At 46.2% G+C, this 15,340-nt stretch overlaps 1 protein-coding gene across 3 annotated transcripts in view; it reads left to right on the forward strand.

Annotated features, from left to right (window-relative positions):
* The window catches only part of ATP6V0A4 (ATPase H+ transporting V0 subunit a4), a 91,408-nt gene that overhangs the window by 9,635 nt on the left and 66,433 nt on the right, over positions 1–15,340 (forward strand). For 2 of the 3 annotated variants that reach the window (XM_009203949.3, XM_009203950.3), the window contains exon 2: positions 3,569–3,652. The gene's annotated coding sequence lies outside the window, so the exon portion shown is untranslated. Of the gene's footprint in view, positions 1–3,568; positions 3,653–14,030; positions 14,261–15,340 lie in introns of those variants that run through there. The other variant, XM_009203948.2, reaches the window with a different exon arrangement.

Consider the following 15,340-nt stretch of genomic DNA (forward strand, 5'->3'; position numbering starts at 1 on the left):
CACAGGAAAGCAATATAGTCACAATGAAGCAGATAGATTTTACATATCTGTACCATTACCTGGGGAAAATGTTCAATATCAGGGAATCTTCTTTTCCATAAAAAACAAACGAACAAACAAACAAACAAACAAACAAAAAACAAGCTGGCCAGGCATGATGGCTCATGCCTGTAATCCTAGCACTTTGGAAGGTTGAGGTGGGTGGATCACTTGAGATCAGGAGTTCAAGACCAGCCTGGCCAATATGGTAAAACCCCATCTCTACTAAAAATACAAAAACTAGCCAGGCATGATGGTGGGCACCTGTAATCCCAGCTACTCAGGAGGGTGAGGCAGAAGAATTGCTTGAACCCAGGAGGCGGAATTTGCAGTGAGCCAAGATTGCACCACTGCACTCCAGACTGGGCAACAGAGCAAGACTCTGTCTGAAAAAGAAAAGCAAAAAACAAAACACAAAACAAAACAAAAAAACTTAAGCTTTAAGTTTCCCATGGTGCAGATTACTGCCTATCACCTATCATAGCCTCTGCTCTTGGAGTGCTCATGGTCACAACGGAATGTGCAGACATATCCATGAATGGTCAGGACACAAAGAAGACAAGAAAGAAGACACAGGATATAACATCGGATTGCAATTAGAATCTCAGTGTTGGAAAAGGACCTCAGAGACCATCTGGGCCAATCTTTAACCTCGAAGAATGCCCTCTGTAATAATCTGTTCTCACGCTGCTAATAAAGACATACCCGAGACTGGGTAATTTGTAAAGAAAAGAGGTTTAATGAACTCACAGTTCCACATGGCTGGGGAGGCCTCACAATCATGGCAGAAGGCAAAGGAGAAGCAAAGGCACATCTTACATGGTGGCAGACAAGAGAGCGTGTGCAGGGAAACTCCCATTTATCAAGCCATCAGATCTTGTCAGACTCATTTCCTATTATGAGAACAGCACGGGAAAGACCCGCCCCCATGATTCAATTACCTCCCACCAGGTCCCTCCCATGACAAGTGGGGATTATGGGAGCTACAATTCAAGATCACATTTGGGCGGGGACACAGCCAAACCATATCACTTTCCTATAAAGAAAGTAGCACATTATAGAGTTTGGTATAGCTGCATTTGACCTGTCCTGCTTCTTAAGGTCGTTAGTCGGACTTCTGCTTAAATGCCTCAAGGGACTTGTTTCTTACTAATTTTTAAGACAGCCAGCTCTTCTATGGGATAGCAACAGAGCTAGCCCGGATGGAAAAGTTTGTGAGTTATTGGCATCAAACAGGTAAGGGCATTTTAAGGTGAAGTTAATAAACCGTTGGAAGGGAGGGATTTTCAGCTCTCAACTCTATGATTGGCAATTTCTGGTTCTCTACAAATAGTCTTATCATTTGTGCAGAATATTTCTGTTGGCACAACAATCTGAGCCTGTGGTCAGATTCGTCTTTTGTTTAATAAACAGATATGTTTGTTCTCAAAGAGTAACTTTAAGCTCAAGTTTTTGGAAATAAGCTGCAGGTTTGTGATAAATATTCCGCCAATTTTTCTTCTCCAGTTTTGTTCACGTACAACTGAAAGGAACCAGACAGTCAAGTCAATGATTGTTTGGATCTGTCTTCCCAACATCCGAAGACCTCTCTCTCACTGTGTTTTCTGGACTCTTCTACAACTTTCCTTCATTCTCTTTCTCTTTTTATCTTTTTCCTTTTTTAAGACAGAATCTCACTCTATTGCCCAGGCTGGAGTGCAGTGGTGCGATCACAACTCACTGTAGCCTCCACCTCCTGGGGCTCAAGCCATCCTCCTGCCTCAGCCTCCTGAGACTCAAGCCATCCTCCTGCCTCAGCCTCCTGGGGCTCAAGCCATCCTCCTGCCTCAGCCTCCTGAGTAGCTGGGACTACAAGCATGTACCACCACACCCAGATAATATTTTTTATTTCAGTAGAGATGAGGTCTTGCTCTGTTACCCAGGCTAGTCTCGAACTCCTGGGCGTAAGCCATCCTCCCGTCTCAGCCTCTGGAAATGCTAGGATTACAGGTGTGAGTCACTGCGCCTGGCCTCTTTTTTCTTTTTTGAAAATGCTTTGTCCATATGTTTCATTTTATTTATGTATTTATTTAGAGACAGGGTCTTGCTATGTTGCGTAGGTTGGAGTACAGTGGGTATTCGCAGGTATTATGGCCTCGAACTCCTGGGCTCACAGTGTATTATGGCCTCGAACAATCACAGTGTATTATGGCCATGAACTCCTGGGCTCAAGTGATCCTCCCACCTCAGCCTCCTTAGTAGCTCGGGCTACAGGTATGCACCACCATGCCTAGCTCCTCACCTTCTCTTGTCCAAGCTGCGTCTAGGTTGGTTGGTTGGTTGGTTGGGAACATAAGAGTCCTGAGTCAAGAGTCCTGGATTCCAGTTTTCATGTTGTTACTTGGAGTGTGACCTTGGAGAATTCATGTAACCTTGGTGTCGATGCGACTTTCTAGGAGGGGAACACAAGGGGAAAAGTCTGGGGGAATTATGCCTTCCATCCTTTGTGGGGAGACTTTTCCCTGGGGTCCGCAGGACTCTGCAGAGGGGATACATGATGCCCAGAAGGGGTTTTGCTATGTATAGCTCCTAACACAAAGGGGTGTTAAGTCCTGTGAGAAACAAGTGGAAAGCTACTGCGATGGCATGAAAAGACCCTGAAATGCAGAGCCTTGAGTTCTGCTTCCAGCTCTGCCACCAGTTACCTGTGGGACCTTAGGCAAATCGCATCCTCTCCCTGGAGTTCTATTTTCTCATCTCTAAAGTAAGGAGACTGAATCAGATGATCTCGAAGTTTCTTCCAGTGGTAGATTTCTATGACTCTGTAGTCAATGCAGGATATTAAATGGAGAAAGAAGAGAAACAAGCTAGTACATTTAAATTATTATTTTTTTCTTTTTTAGAAAGTGGAGGTGGAAATCTTGGTAAGAAACTTACTTGTGTAATTGAGAGTAAATATTATTATGGAAAAGGCAAATAACTGAAGAGGTGCTCCCAAGTGAAAGATTTAGGCTAGGGCCGGGTATGGTGGCTCATGCCTGTAATCCCAGCACTTTGGGAGGCCGAGGTGGGAGGGTTGTTTGAGCCCAGGGGTTTGAGACCAGCCTGGGCGACATAGGCAGAATCCCTCTCTCTCAATCTTAGGCTGTAGGTAAAAAAATCCATCCATGATAAACTTCAGGGCATTCTGTTATCTCTCTCTTTTTTTTTTTTTTTTCCTGAGACAAGGTCTCACTCTGTCGCCCAGGCTGGACTGCAGTGGTGCAATCTTCATTCACTGCAGCCTCGACCTCCCTGGCTCAAGCGATCCTCCAACCTCAACCTCCTGAGTAGCTGAGACTATAGGTGCATGCCACAAAGCCCAGCTAAGTTTATTTTTTGTAGAGACAGAGTCTTGCTATGTTGCCCAGCGTGGTTTCAGACTCCTGGGCTCAAGCAGTCCTCCCACCTCGGCCTCCCAAAGTGTTGGGATTACAGGTATGAGCCTTCGTGCTCAGCCCATTCTGTTCTCTTTATGATAAAACTTCATTTTCCTAAATCTCATTTCCAGTTCCTCCATGATGTGGCAAGTGAAGACAGGAATGAAAGGAATGTAAAGCAGATTTGCTCTGAAGAGGAGAGAGACACAGCCAAGGTACACTGAGGTGGAGAAGAGGGAAGCTGGAGGGCTCCGTGGTGGAGGAAGATCTTCTCCTAAGGAATGAGGTGGTCGTGTGCTGAGGGGTGTGGGGAGGAGCAGAGAGGAGAGGAGAGTGGAGCTGTCTGAGAGCCACTGGGAGGGCTCTGTGTCCTAGGACGTGATCTAGAAGACAGAAAGTGGTAGAACAGCAGGGAATGCCCCACTGACATTGGACGGCAGCTGTGAGCACTGAGACACATTCCTGGAAAAAGTCGTGGCCAGGAGAAAGTGGAAATGTGCATGGCAGGGACGATCCTGGTTCCAGCATCCGTAGATTTTATCTCAGTGTGCTGATTCATGAACTCTTGGACCTTACTATCAATGAATTGCATTCAGTTGCACATGTGTGTGTTCGTGTGTGTGTGTGTGTGTGCATACAATGGAGGAAGATGAATGCCATTCCCTCTTTTTTTTTTTTAGCAACCTCAAATCATTCTTTTCTGTCTCAAGCACTTTATGAGTGCATATTGTAAAGGATGGTGGGTGGCAGAGTCAGTGCCTGGCCAACAGTGAAGAAGTATTCAGCTTGGCTGGGTGCAGTGGCTCACACCTGTAATCCCAGCACTTTGGGAGGCCGAGGCAGGTGGATTGCTTGAGGTCAGGAGTTCGAGACCAGCCTGGCTAACATGGTGAAACCCTGTCTCTACTAAAAAAAAGTACAAAAAAATTAGCCAGGCGTGGTGGTGCGCACCTGTAGTCCTAGCTACTCAAGAGGCTGAAGCAGGAGAATCACTTGAATCCAGGAGGTGGAGGTTGCAGTGAGCTGAGATCACGCCACTGCACTCCAGCCTGGGTGACAGAGCAAGACTCCACCCCCCCCCCCAAAAAAAAAAAAAAAGAAAAGAAAGAAAGAAGTTTTCAGCTTGAGTGGATGATAAAATCAGTTATTTGAATGAAGGCTGTCTGGAGGGAATTCAGTTCAGAAAAATCAGATGCTGTTTTTAGAAAAGTCAGATTGTTACTTTTCCAGCTAGATTATTATTTTTGGATTAAATCCCTTGCAAACATTTTAGCTGGCTCTCTATTTATCCTTTGTCATTTTCTAAATTACAATGATCTCCTCCTGTAAATTGATCTTGTACAGCTGAACATGTGATTGTGCGCAATAGTTTCCTAATCCTGGGTGCAAGGATATGAGAACACAGGAAGCCCTGTGTATAAAGGAATGCCTGCTTTAAAGGCACGTAAGTGGAATGCTCATCTCTTCACCCTCAAGAGCCATTCTGTAGAAAGTCCTCAGGGCATGAAAGTGCCTTGCCAGGGACCTTTGAGGCCAAGTGTAAAGCATTTGGAACTGGCAGTGTGCCCCAGACTTGTCTAAGGAATGGGAACAGTGGCCTGAAACACCAAATGTCAAAAGCAATGTTAGTTTGGATAATATAGAGGATCGATTCTGCCCTAAGAAAGTTGTTTCTCTCAAGACCTAATGCTGAATTTAAATATTATTTTCCTTCAAAGTATTGAGTTGACTTTGAGAGTATATAAAAATATTATGTTTAGGCTGGGTGCGGTGGCTCACACCTGTAATCCCAGCACTTTGGGAGGCCGAGGCGGGCGGATCACGAGGTCAGGAGGTTGAGACCACCCTGGCTAACACGGTGAAACCCCATCTCTACTAAAAATACAAAAAGTTAGCTGGTCGTGTTAGCTGGTGGGCGTCTGTAGTCCCAGCTACTCAGGAGGCTGAGGCAGGAGAATGGCGTGAACCCGAGAGGCGGAGCTTGCAGTGAGCCGAGATCGCACCACTGCACCCAGCCTGTACGACAGAGCGAGACTCAGTCTCAAAAAATATATATATATATTTTTAATGTTATATATAATGCTTAATGATTCGTAGGAAGATTACTTTCTTTTTAAAAAATTCAATGACACAAATAATTAGAGAAATAAGGCTGTATTATCTGGCTTTGGGCAAGTCACTTAGCCTTACTGTGTCTTACTTTTCTGCAAGAGTGGATTGGACTAAATCATCTATAACTTACCTGCCAATAGACACCCTTGTGGGGGCCAGAGCTATGTTTGGTTCTTCTCTCCTCCTTTCCTTCTTCCTTTACTCTTGAGCTTCACAGTAGGGAACTCAGAAAATTTACTCTGGTTTTGGACAAATTGGACTGTGTTTGCTAATGCTTGGCCTGTTTCAACTTTCCAAGAATCAGCAACGCTATGAAATGTTGCACATAAAAAAATGGAGCTCAGACAGGAAACTTCTAGAGAAATGTTAAAGATGTCATGGTTCAAAGAGATTGTCTCAAATGTACCTCATGGGTAAGAAAAAGTAGGAGTTCCCATTTTAAAAGTTATTTTTTTGAGAGAGGGTCTTACTCTATCACCTTGGCTGGAGTACAGTGGCACAATCATGGCTCACTGCGGCCTTGCACTCCTGAGCTCAAGTGATTCTCCCGCCTCAGTCTCCTGAGTAGCTGGGACTACAGGTGTGCACCTCTATGCCTGGCTAATTTTTAAATTTTTTGTAGAGATGAGTTCTCACTATGCTGCCCATGCTGGTCTCAAACTCCTGGGCTCAAGCGATCTTCCTGCTTCAGCCTCCTAAAGTGATGAAATTACAGACATGAGCCATGTGCCTGGCCCCATTTTTAAAATTTTAAATAAAAAAAATTTTTTTTAAATAGAGACAGGGTCTTGCTATGTTGCCCAGACTGGTCTTGATTTCCTGGCCTCAAGCAATACTCCCACCTCGGTCTCCCATAGTGCTGGGGTTATAGGTGTGAGCCACCGTACCCATTTTCTAGATGTACTTCCCAACTAGAACTCACATAATTTGGGGAAGGGAAGTTATCAACTGTCTCTTCTCTTGAAAAAATAAATAAATAAAACCCTCTCCTGACGCTTCATTTCCTCTTCAGCTGCTGCCCTACTCCCTCCTTTCTCTTCACAGTTGGTGTTTTTAAAAGAAAGTTAGAGTTGATTTCTGTGCCCATCTTTTTTTTTTTTTTTTTTTTTAATGGAGTCTTGCTCTGTCCTTCAAGATTGCACCACTGCACTCCAGCCTGGGTGATAAGAGCGAGACTCGTCTCCAAAAAAAAGAGAAAGAAAAAAAATGAAAATCTGAAAGAATCAACCAAAAAAAAAAAGCCTTCCTGGAACTAATTAAGTTTTTGTATAACAAATCCCTTTTTCTCCACACCTGTCCATAAGGACCAGCAGTAGCAGGGTGCTTTTAGCTAATACATCTTCATGGTCCTACCTCAGGGGAATATCAACTCTCTAGCCTTGTGTCATCATTTAGTTTGTAAGGATCTTAATCATCTCTCCTGTCCATCAAATATCACAGTGGTCTATTACACGGAAGACAATATACTGATTGGACCTAGTGAGCAAGAATAACACGGTGTAGACTTATTGATAAGATATTTGGATGTCAGAGGGTAGGAAATAAATCAGACAAAAATTTAGGGGACTTCTATCTCAGTGAAATTTCTTTTTTTTTTTAAATTTTTTCTTTTTGAGACAAAGTCTGGCTCTTTCACCTAGGCTGGAGTGCAGTGGCGTGATCTCGGATCATAGCAGTCTCAGCCTCCTGGGATTGAGTGATCCTCTCACCTCAGCTTTCAAGTAGCTGGAAGCACAGGCATGCGCCACCACGCCCAGCTAATTTTTGTTTATTTTTCATAGAGATGAGGTCTCACTATATTGCCAGGGCTGGTCTCAAATTCTCTTTCCCCAGCCATCCCTGACATTGCCCAATAGGCTCATGAACAAAGCGGTTATGGTGGCAGGGATGGAGGTTGTGCGTGGGCTCAGCAATGTGGACTTCCACTCACCAAGGCCAGCCTGGCTACGGCCACTGCTGAGTGCCCAATCTGCCAGCAGCAGAGATCAACACTGAGCCCTCAAGATGGCACTATTCCCTGGGGTGATCAGCCAGCTATGGTACTGGGGGGTCCATAGACCGGTACCAGTCCATGGCCTGTTAGGAACCGGGCCACATAGCTGGAGGTGAGTGGGTATTGCCACCTGAGTCTCCACCTCCTGTCATGTCAGCAGCACCATTAGATCCTCAGAGGAGTGTGAACCCTATTGTGAACTGTGCGTGAGAAGAACCTAGGTTGTGTGTTCCTTACAAATCTGATGCCTGGTGATCTGAGATGGAACAGTTTCATCCCCAAACCATCCCCCAACCCCCATCCGTGGAAAACCTGTCTTCCACAAAACAGGTCTCTGGTGCTAAAAACGTTGGGGATTGTTGCTTTGCTGCATCTCTTAGTATGACCCCGCTCTATAATTAAGGTCAATGGGAAACTGCAACAGCACGACCCAGGCAGAACTACAGATGGCCCACACTCTTCAGGAATGAAAATTTGAGTCACTCCACCAGGTAAAGAACCACGACCAGCTGAGGTGCTTGCTGAAGGTAAAGGGAATATAGAACAGATATTCTGTAGTATAAGTAGTTATAAATACCAGATGCAACCACTTCACCAGTTCCAGAAACAAGGACTATCATTGTCGATCAGCATCTTTTCCCTTATTTTTTATGAACACACTTGTGCATACATATACACATATTAAGCAAATATCTGTTTTCTCTCTTTTCCTCTTATCGTGAGATATAAGATGTATTGATTTTATATCAGTATTTAGCTATCGTTAATTTTACATCATAGTAATGAAGTTATGGGGTATCAGGAGAAGAGTAAACACCACTCAAGCAGTTTACTTCCTCTTCTGCAGAAGAGATTAGTGCGTTTTTAGTCGTATCATGTTGGGTAGAATTATGACCCTGCCAGTGTCTTTATTTGGAGATTAAGGGTGGTTTAAGAGTTGCCTGTAAGTGCCAAGTTGACAAGGGTTGGACTTGGGAAGGTTAATTTTGTGGTCAACTTGAGTGAGCTAAGTGATGCCCACATAGCTGATGAAACATTGTTTCTGGGTGTGCCTGTGAGGGTATTTCTCAAATAGATTTGCATTTGAACGGGTAGACTGAGTAAAGAAGATATTCCATCTACGTGTCTATCCTTCCACCAATACCACAGTCTTTTTTTCTTTTTTTTAAAGACAGTGTGTTTCTTTGTCACCCAGGCTGGAGTGCAGTGGCACGATCATGGCTCATTGCAGCCTCGACCTCCCTAGGCTCAGGTAATCCTCCCAAGTTGGCTTTCCAAGTAGCTGGAATCACAGGCACACACCACAAACCTGGCTAATATTTTTATTATGATTATTTGTAAAGATGATGGTCTCACTGTGTTGCCTAGGCTGGTCTGAAACTCCTGGGCTCAAGCAATCCGCCTGTCTTGGCCTCCCAAAATGCTGGGATTACAGGTATGAGCCATCGCGCCTGGTCCATATCACAGTCTTGATTACTGGTGCTGTACAGTAAGTCTTGAAGTTGGGTAGAGTGTTTTTCCCACTTCTTTCTTCTGTTCACCAGATCTCTGCTGATACCACCCTGGCTGGGGGGGCAGAGATGCCTCATTACTGCTCCGCCTGTGATCTTCACCAGCAGTGATGAGGGAAGGGGAGCTTATTACCAATGGATGGGGGTAAAAGTTCTGATTAGGTTTCTTCTGACACCCCCAACAGGGGCGAACAAGGAAGCCTTGTTACCACAGAGTGGGGCTGAAGTTTAGACCCCCCACTTGGCCTGGAAGTCTTGGCTCCCCACTTGGGCTTTGCTGGCAAGGGGGTAGGGGCAGGGCCATAGTTTTGTTCTGTGGCATTTAACTGGATTCGAGTGATTATTGTCTGAACGTTTTCTTTCTTGGCAGACTGCCCCTTTCCCGGTCCTTTTGCTAGAGCGAGCAGGCTTTCTTTGAAACTTTGCTGCTGCACATGTACTGGCTTCTCCCACACTGAGTCTGGAATATACAGATTGATTATCTGTCCCTTATCTGAAATGCTCAGACCAGAAGTGTTTTAGATTTCAGATTTTTTCAGATTTTGGAATATTTGCATATATATATATATATATATAAAATGAGATGTCTTGGGGATGGGACCCAAGTCTAAACACAAAAGTCATGTATGATCTTTTTTTTGTTTTTGAGACAGAGTCTCACTCTGTTGCCCAGGCTGGAGTGCAGTGGCGCGATTTCGGTTCACTGCAACCTTTGCCTCCTGGGTTCAAGCGATTCTCCTGCCTCAGCCTCCTGTGTAGCTGGGACTACAGGCACCCACCACCATGCTCCGCTAATTTTTTTGTATTTTTAGTAAAGACGGTGTTTCACCATGTTGGCCAGGCTTGTCTCAAATTCCTGACCTCAAGTAATCTGCTCGCCTCGGCCTCCCAAAGTGCTGGGATTACAGGCGTGACCCACCGCGCCCAGCCTCATGTATGTTCATATATACCTTATGCACATAGCATGAAGGTCATTTCATTTTTCCCTTGAGGACTCTGAATGAAGTGTGTGTTGTGTGCCTGAGTTTTGATTACGACCTGTCACGTGAAGTCAGCGAAATTTTCCACTTGTGTCATATTGGTGCTCAGAGTTTGGGATTTTGGAGCATTTCCAATTTTGAATTTTCAGGTTAGGGATGCTCAACCTGTAGGAAGTAACAAGAAAACCCAGAGAACTCACCTCTGTGTTGTTTCTTGCGTCTTGTGATTCCTAGAGGGTCTATCTTCTGTCCAGCTTTCATAGTCTGCTTATGTTTGCTGCATATATACTGTACAGGGTTTTTATTTTTACTGGTTGGAAAGAAAAAGTATTTCTACTCCCTCCCTTTTTCCAGATGCAGAAGCCAAAGTTTTATATATATATACACACACATACATATATATATATATATACACTTTTTTGAGATGGGGTTTACCTCTCTTTGCCCAGGCTGGAGTGCAATGGGTGCAATCCTGGGCCTCCTGCGGCCTCACTGGGTTCAGCGGTGCTCCTGCCTCAGCCTCCTGAGTAGCTTTGATTACAGGCGTAAGCCAGGCGGACCATTATGTTTTGAGTGGAGATGGGGTTTTCCACCATGCCCGTGACTGGTCTTGAACTCCAGGCCTCAGGTGATCCACCCTCTGGCTCCCAAAGTGGCATTGGAACTGACGGCACGTGGAAACCCACAGCAGCCTAGTCATGTGTTTTAAAAATGTGAACCAGGTCATGCCATTTCCCTGCTTAAAATTTCCCAAGGACTTCCCAATGCTATTAGAATAAAATTCACATTTCTTATTGGCCCAGCAGACTTCACATGGCTTGGCCCCTGCCTCCTACATACCGCACACATACTTTTTGTTTGTTTGTTTGTTTTGAGATGGAGTCTTGCTGTGTCTCTCAGGCTGGAGTGTTGTGGTGCAATCTCGGCTCACTACAGCCTCCACCTCCCGGGTTCAAGCAATTCTCATGCCTCAGCCTCCCAAGTAGCTGGGATTACAGGCACACACCACCACACATGGCTAAATTTGTATTATTAGTAGAGAGAGGGGTTTTCACCATGTTGGCCAGGCTGGTCTCGAACTCCTGGCCTCAAAGTTATCCTCCCGCCTCAGGCTCCCAAACTGGGATTACAGGCATGAGCCACCACACCCAGCCTATACTTCTACTTTCTAAGTAAGCCTCTTCTATTTTTCAGATAAGGTCACTGAGGCCCTGGGGTTAAATAGCTTTCCCAAGGTCACGCATGGTAAATGGCAGAGCTGGGATCCTGACTCCAGCAGTTGGGCGGGAGCCTCTGCTCTTAACCATTAGGATGTACTCTTTTCTCCACATGTTCCTGAGTGGTTTCTGGGCACCCAGACATTTGAAAACTACTGCCCCACCCACTGACTGGGACACACAAGCAAACACCAGCCTTGGGGAAGAGCAGGATGAGAAGTGGGCGGGCGAAGTGGAGAGGGGAGGGAGGCATGAATTGAGGCCAGTGCTCCTAGTTCGGAGCTCATGTGAAGGGAGAGGTAGAATCTCAACACTGGGAATGCCTTTTGCAGTTTTCAGTTCTTATCTTCCTACTCTTCTTTGCAAATCTTGAGTTCAGCCTTTGGAACTTCATCCAGGTGAGTCTGGATTCTTGGGCAGATCTGCCCTGGCAGGATGGGTGGGTGCAGCTGAGCTCTGCCTCTCAAGAAACCCAAGCAGCTCCTTTCCTCCAGGGCACAGAGCAGGTGCTCCCTCAGAGGGCTGGGCCTCCACTGCCCCGGGTTAACAATCGCTGCATCGGCTTAGCTGATTTTCCCAAACCGCCTACAGCTCCTCCCTGCTGCTTCCCAGGCTAAAGTTTGATTTCTCACTCTGTGTTCTCTAAACAATGGCTCTAATTTGATCATGCACAGCTATCACCTGAGGAGCTTATTAAAAATGCAAGTCTTGGCCAGGCATGGTGATTCATACCTGTAATCCCAGCACTTTGGGAGGCGGAGGTGGGAGGATTACTTGTAGGCCAGGAGTTGGAGGCCAGCCTGGGCAACATAGTGATACCATGTCTTTATGTTGTAGTATTTTATAAAAATTAAAATAAAAAATCAGCCAATCGCTGGGTGCGGTGGCTCATGCCTGTAATCCCAGCACTTTGGGAGGCCGAGACAGGCGGATCACAAGGTCAGGAGGTCGAGACTATCCTGGCTAACACAGTGAAATCCCATGTCTACTGAAAATACAAAAATTAGCCGGGTGTGGTGGCGGGCGGCTGTAGTCCCAGCTACTCGGGAGGCTGAGGCAGGAGAATGGCATGAACCCGGGAGGCGGAGGTTGCAGTGAGCCGAGATCGCACCACCGCACTCCAGCCTGGGCGACAGAGTGAGACTCTGGCTCAAATAAAAAGAAAAAAAAATTAGTCAATCATAGTGATGCACACCTGTAGTCCTAGCTACTCAGGAAGCTGAGGTGGCAGGATCGCTTGAGCCCAGGAGGTTGAGGCTGCAGTGAGCCACCGCACTCCATCCTGGACAGCAGAGCAAGACCCTGTCTCTTTAAAAAAATGCAAATCTCAGACAATCTAGGAAACTTGAATCCTAATGGGATATTTTATATTAAGGCAAATTTAAGAATTATTGAATTTTAGGAGTGACTGGTATTTTATGTGTGTTTGTGTGTGTATGTGTGTGTATAAAAGAATCCTTATCTTTTAGAGATACATGCTGAAATATTTTGAAAGAAATAATATGATGTATGGAATTTGCTTCCAAAGAATCAGAGGTGGGTAGGGGAAGTGGGTGGGGTGTGGATGGTAGAACATTCACGAACTGGTGTGGCCAAGTGATGTGTACATGAGGGTTCCCTGGACTATTTTCTGTACTTTTGCAGGTGTTTCAGTTTTTCCATACTAAAAAGTTAAAAAAAAAAGCACCCCCCTCACTCATTCTGGGGTACCTTCTAAGGCTCACTGGTGGGGAGAGTCCCTGCGGGGGATCTGTGCATCGCCCTGGAGAAGCAAAGCTCATTCAAATAAACACAGGTGGCTGTTGCAGCCGCCCCACCCCGGGCAAGAGAAACGCACCTAATTGGCTTGTTCTGCCCCTCGCACCCTCTGTCAAATAAACAGGAAAAGACAAGACCCTGCCAAAGGAAAAGGGCACATACCACATTTGCTTGTGTCTCTTTTTACCTGGGCCACAGCGGAAGCTGAATTTTAGCCACTGGGCATTTCATAAGGAGTCTTCTATTTTCCTTTGAAAGTAGAGTGTTTTGGTTAATAGTTGATAGGATGGTGAGTGTGATATTTTTTATTTTCCAAAACTATTTTTATTTTTTCATGTATATATATACATACATATATTTCATTTATATATGTATATGTATATACGTACACACATATATATGTATATAGTTATATATGTGTATATATGTATATATACCTATATACATATATGTGTGTGTATGTATATACATATGTATATTATTTTTGAGATGGAGTCTGGCTCTGTCGTCCAGGCTGGAGTGCAGTGGCATGATCTAGGCTCACTGCAACCTCTGCCTCCTGGGTTCAAGAGATTCTCCTGCCTCAGCCTCCTGAGTAGCTGGGATTACAGGTGCCCGCCACCACACTCCGCTCATTTTTTTGTATTTTTAGTAGAGACAGGATTTCACCATATTGGCCAGGCTAGTCTCAAACTCCTGACCTCAAATGATCTGCCCACCTCAGCCTCCCAGAGTGCTGGAATTACCAGCATGAGTCACCGCTCCCGGCCCCCAAAATTATTTTTTAAAGTTATTCATTTTCACAAGTTAAAGGGATGTTTTCGCTTACTGGGGTCCTTCTAAGGCCTCCAGGAATCTTGTGCTCAACCTTCAGCTCCCTGAGGGGCAAGTTACTTTCATTAGAAAATAAATGAATGCTTCCTGTTGGAAACTTAAGGTCATGGCAGAGGGCACAGGTGGGGCGGGGGCTGAGCGGGCTGGCCGGTGGGGCAGGTTTGTCCTCACCCACAACAGGCCAGTGTTGATACAACAGAGCTGCCTCCTGGCTCTTTGGGAGCCTGGGAGGAGAAGGAGCCGGGAGGGGCGCTGCGGGGAGGCCACCTGAGGATTCACCGGTGGCTGCTGCTCCACCCAGGACGGCTAGCAAGCCCGGAGGACCGCGGGACTTGGGGCTCCCTGCTCCGTGCATCAGGTCGGGGAAAGCACTGTCTGCCCCAGACCCCCACGCAGGACCCGCCTGGAGGAAGCTGGGGTAAGAAGGGTGTTGATGCTATGCTTTTGATCTGCATGAAGTGAATGCCTTGGGTCTCTGGTCTACGTTCACTTGGCTACTAGACAGGGCAGTAGGAAAGCTTTGAATTCATCTTGGTGTCAAAAGGCACAAATGTGGGCCCAGACCATGTGCACTTCCTGAGGGATGATGTTTATCGTCTGGACCACACATGGGAAAATGCTTCTGGAGCGCCCACTTTGTGGTGCTATTGACCTAGACGGGTGTGGAAGTGGAAACAGGGCATGGTTCTACCTTGTAGACTTCACTGGTTTATGTGTGGGGAATCCAGGCGGTTAAAAACAAGCGATTGCAAATGATTGCTCTTCTGGGGGCATGTAGGAGGGGGCTTAGCTCCTTGAGGGAGCTGGGGGTGTCAGGGAAGGCTTGTGGAGGAAGAAGATCCTTACATGGAGACTGGAGGAGTGACAGGGTCATGTGGGGCGTGGGATGGACGGTGGAGAGGAGAAGATTGAGGTTCCAAACCCAGGGGAAGGCCTGGGTGAAGGGCCTGAAGGGGGTGGAAGCTGGGAAGAAATGCAGGGTCCCTGGAGAGGCCAAAGCTGGAGGAGGACACAGAGGAGGCCAGGTCCTGCAGCCTTTGGCTGGCCAGCTCGAGGACTTTAGAGTTGGTCCTGTGTGAAACTGGGACAATGGGTAGGCCCAGTATCCAGCACACAGTAGATACTCTGTACGTGATAAAATTAAATCTACTCTGCAGGTGTGGAAGTTCTTCCAGAAGGTTGACCTGGGGGGAAACAGTGTGGTTTAGCAGCAGCAGGGCCATCGGGAGGATCTTTGGGAATAGCTTCTGTGCCCCCCTCCTCCCCTTGGCTCTCATGCGGCCTTCAATTTCACCATTGGAAAGAGGTTCACTTTCTTCTAACCCCTGGGAGGTGTCCTTCCCTGCCACCTGTTCTAAGTGTCACTAAAGGCAGTTCAATGGGCAGCATAACTGGATGGTCTACTAAGGAACAGAGAAATGTTCAGGACTGGCAAACTGCCCCACCCTAGAGTTTGCAATGCATTGATCGCTGCTGGGAGGCCTCTGATGACCAGGGC

Source organism: Papio anubis, chromosome 4 (genome assembly GCF_008728515.1).
Source record: "Papio anubis isolate 15944 chromosome 4, Panubis1.0, whole genome shotgun sequence".
Lineage (NCBI taxonomy): Eukaryota > Metazoa > Chordata > Mammalia > Primates > Cercopithecidae > Papio > Papio anubis.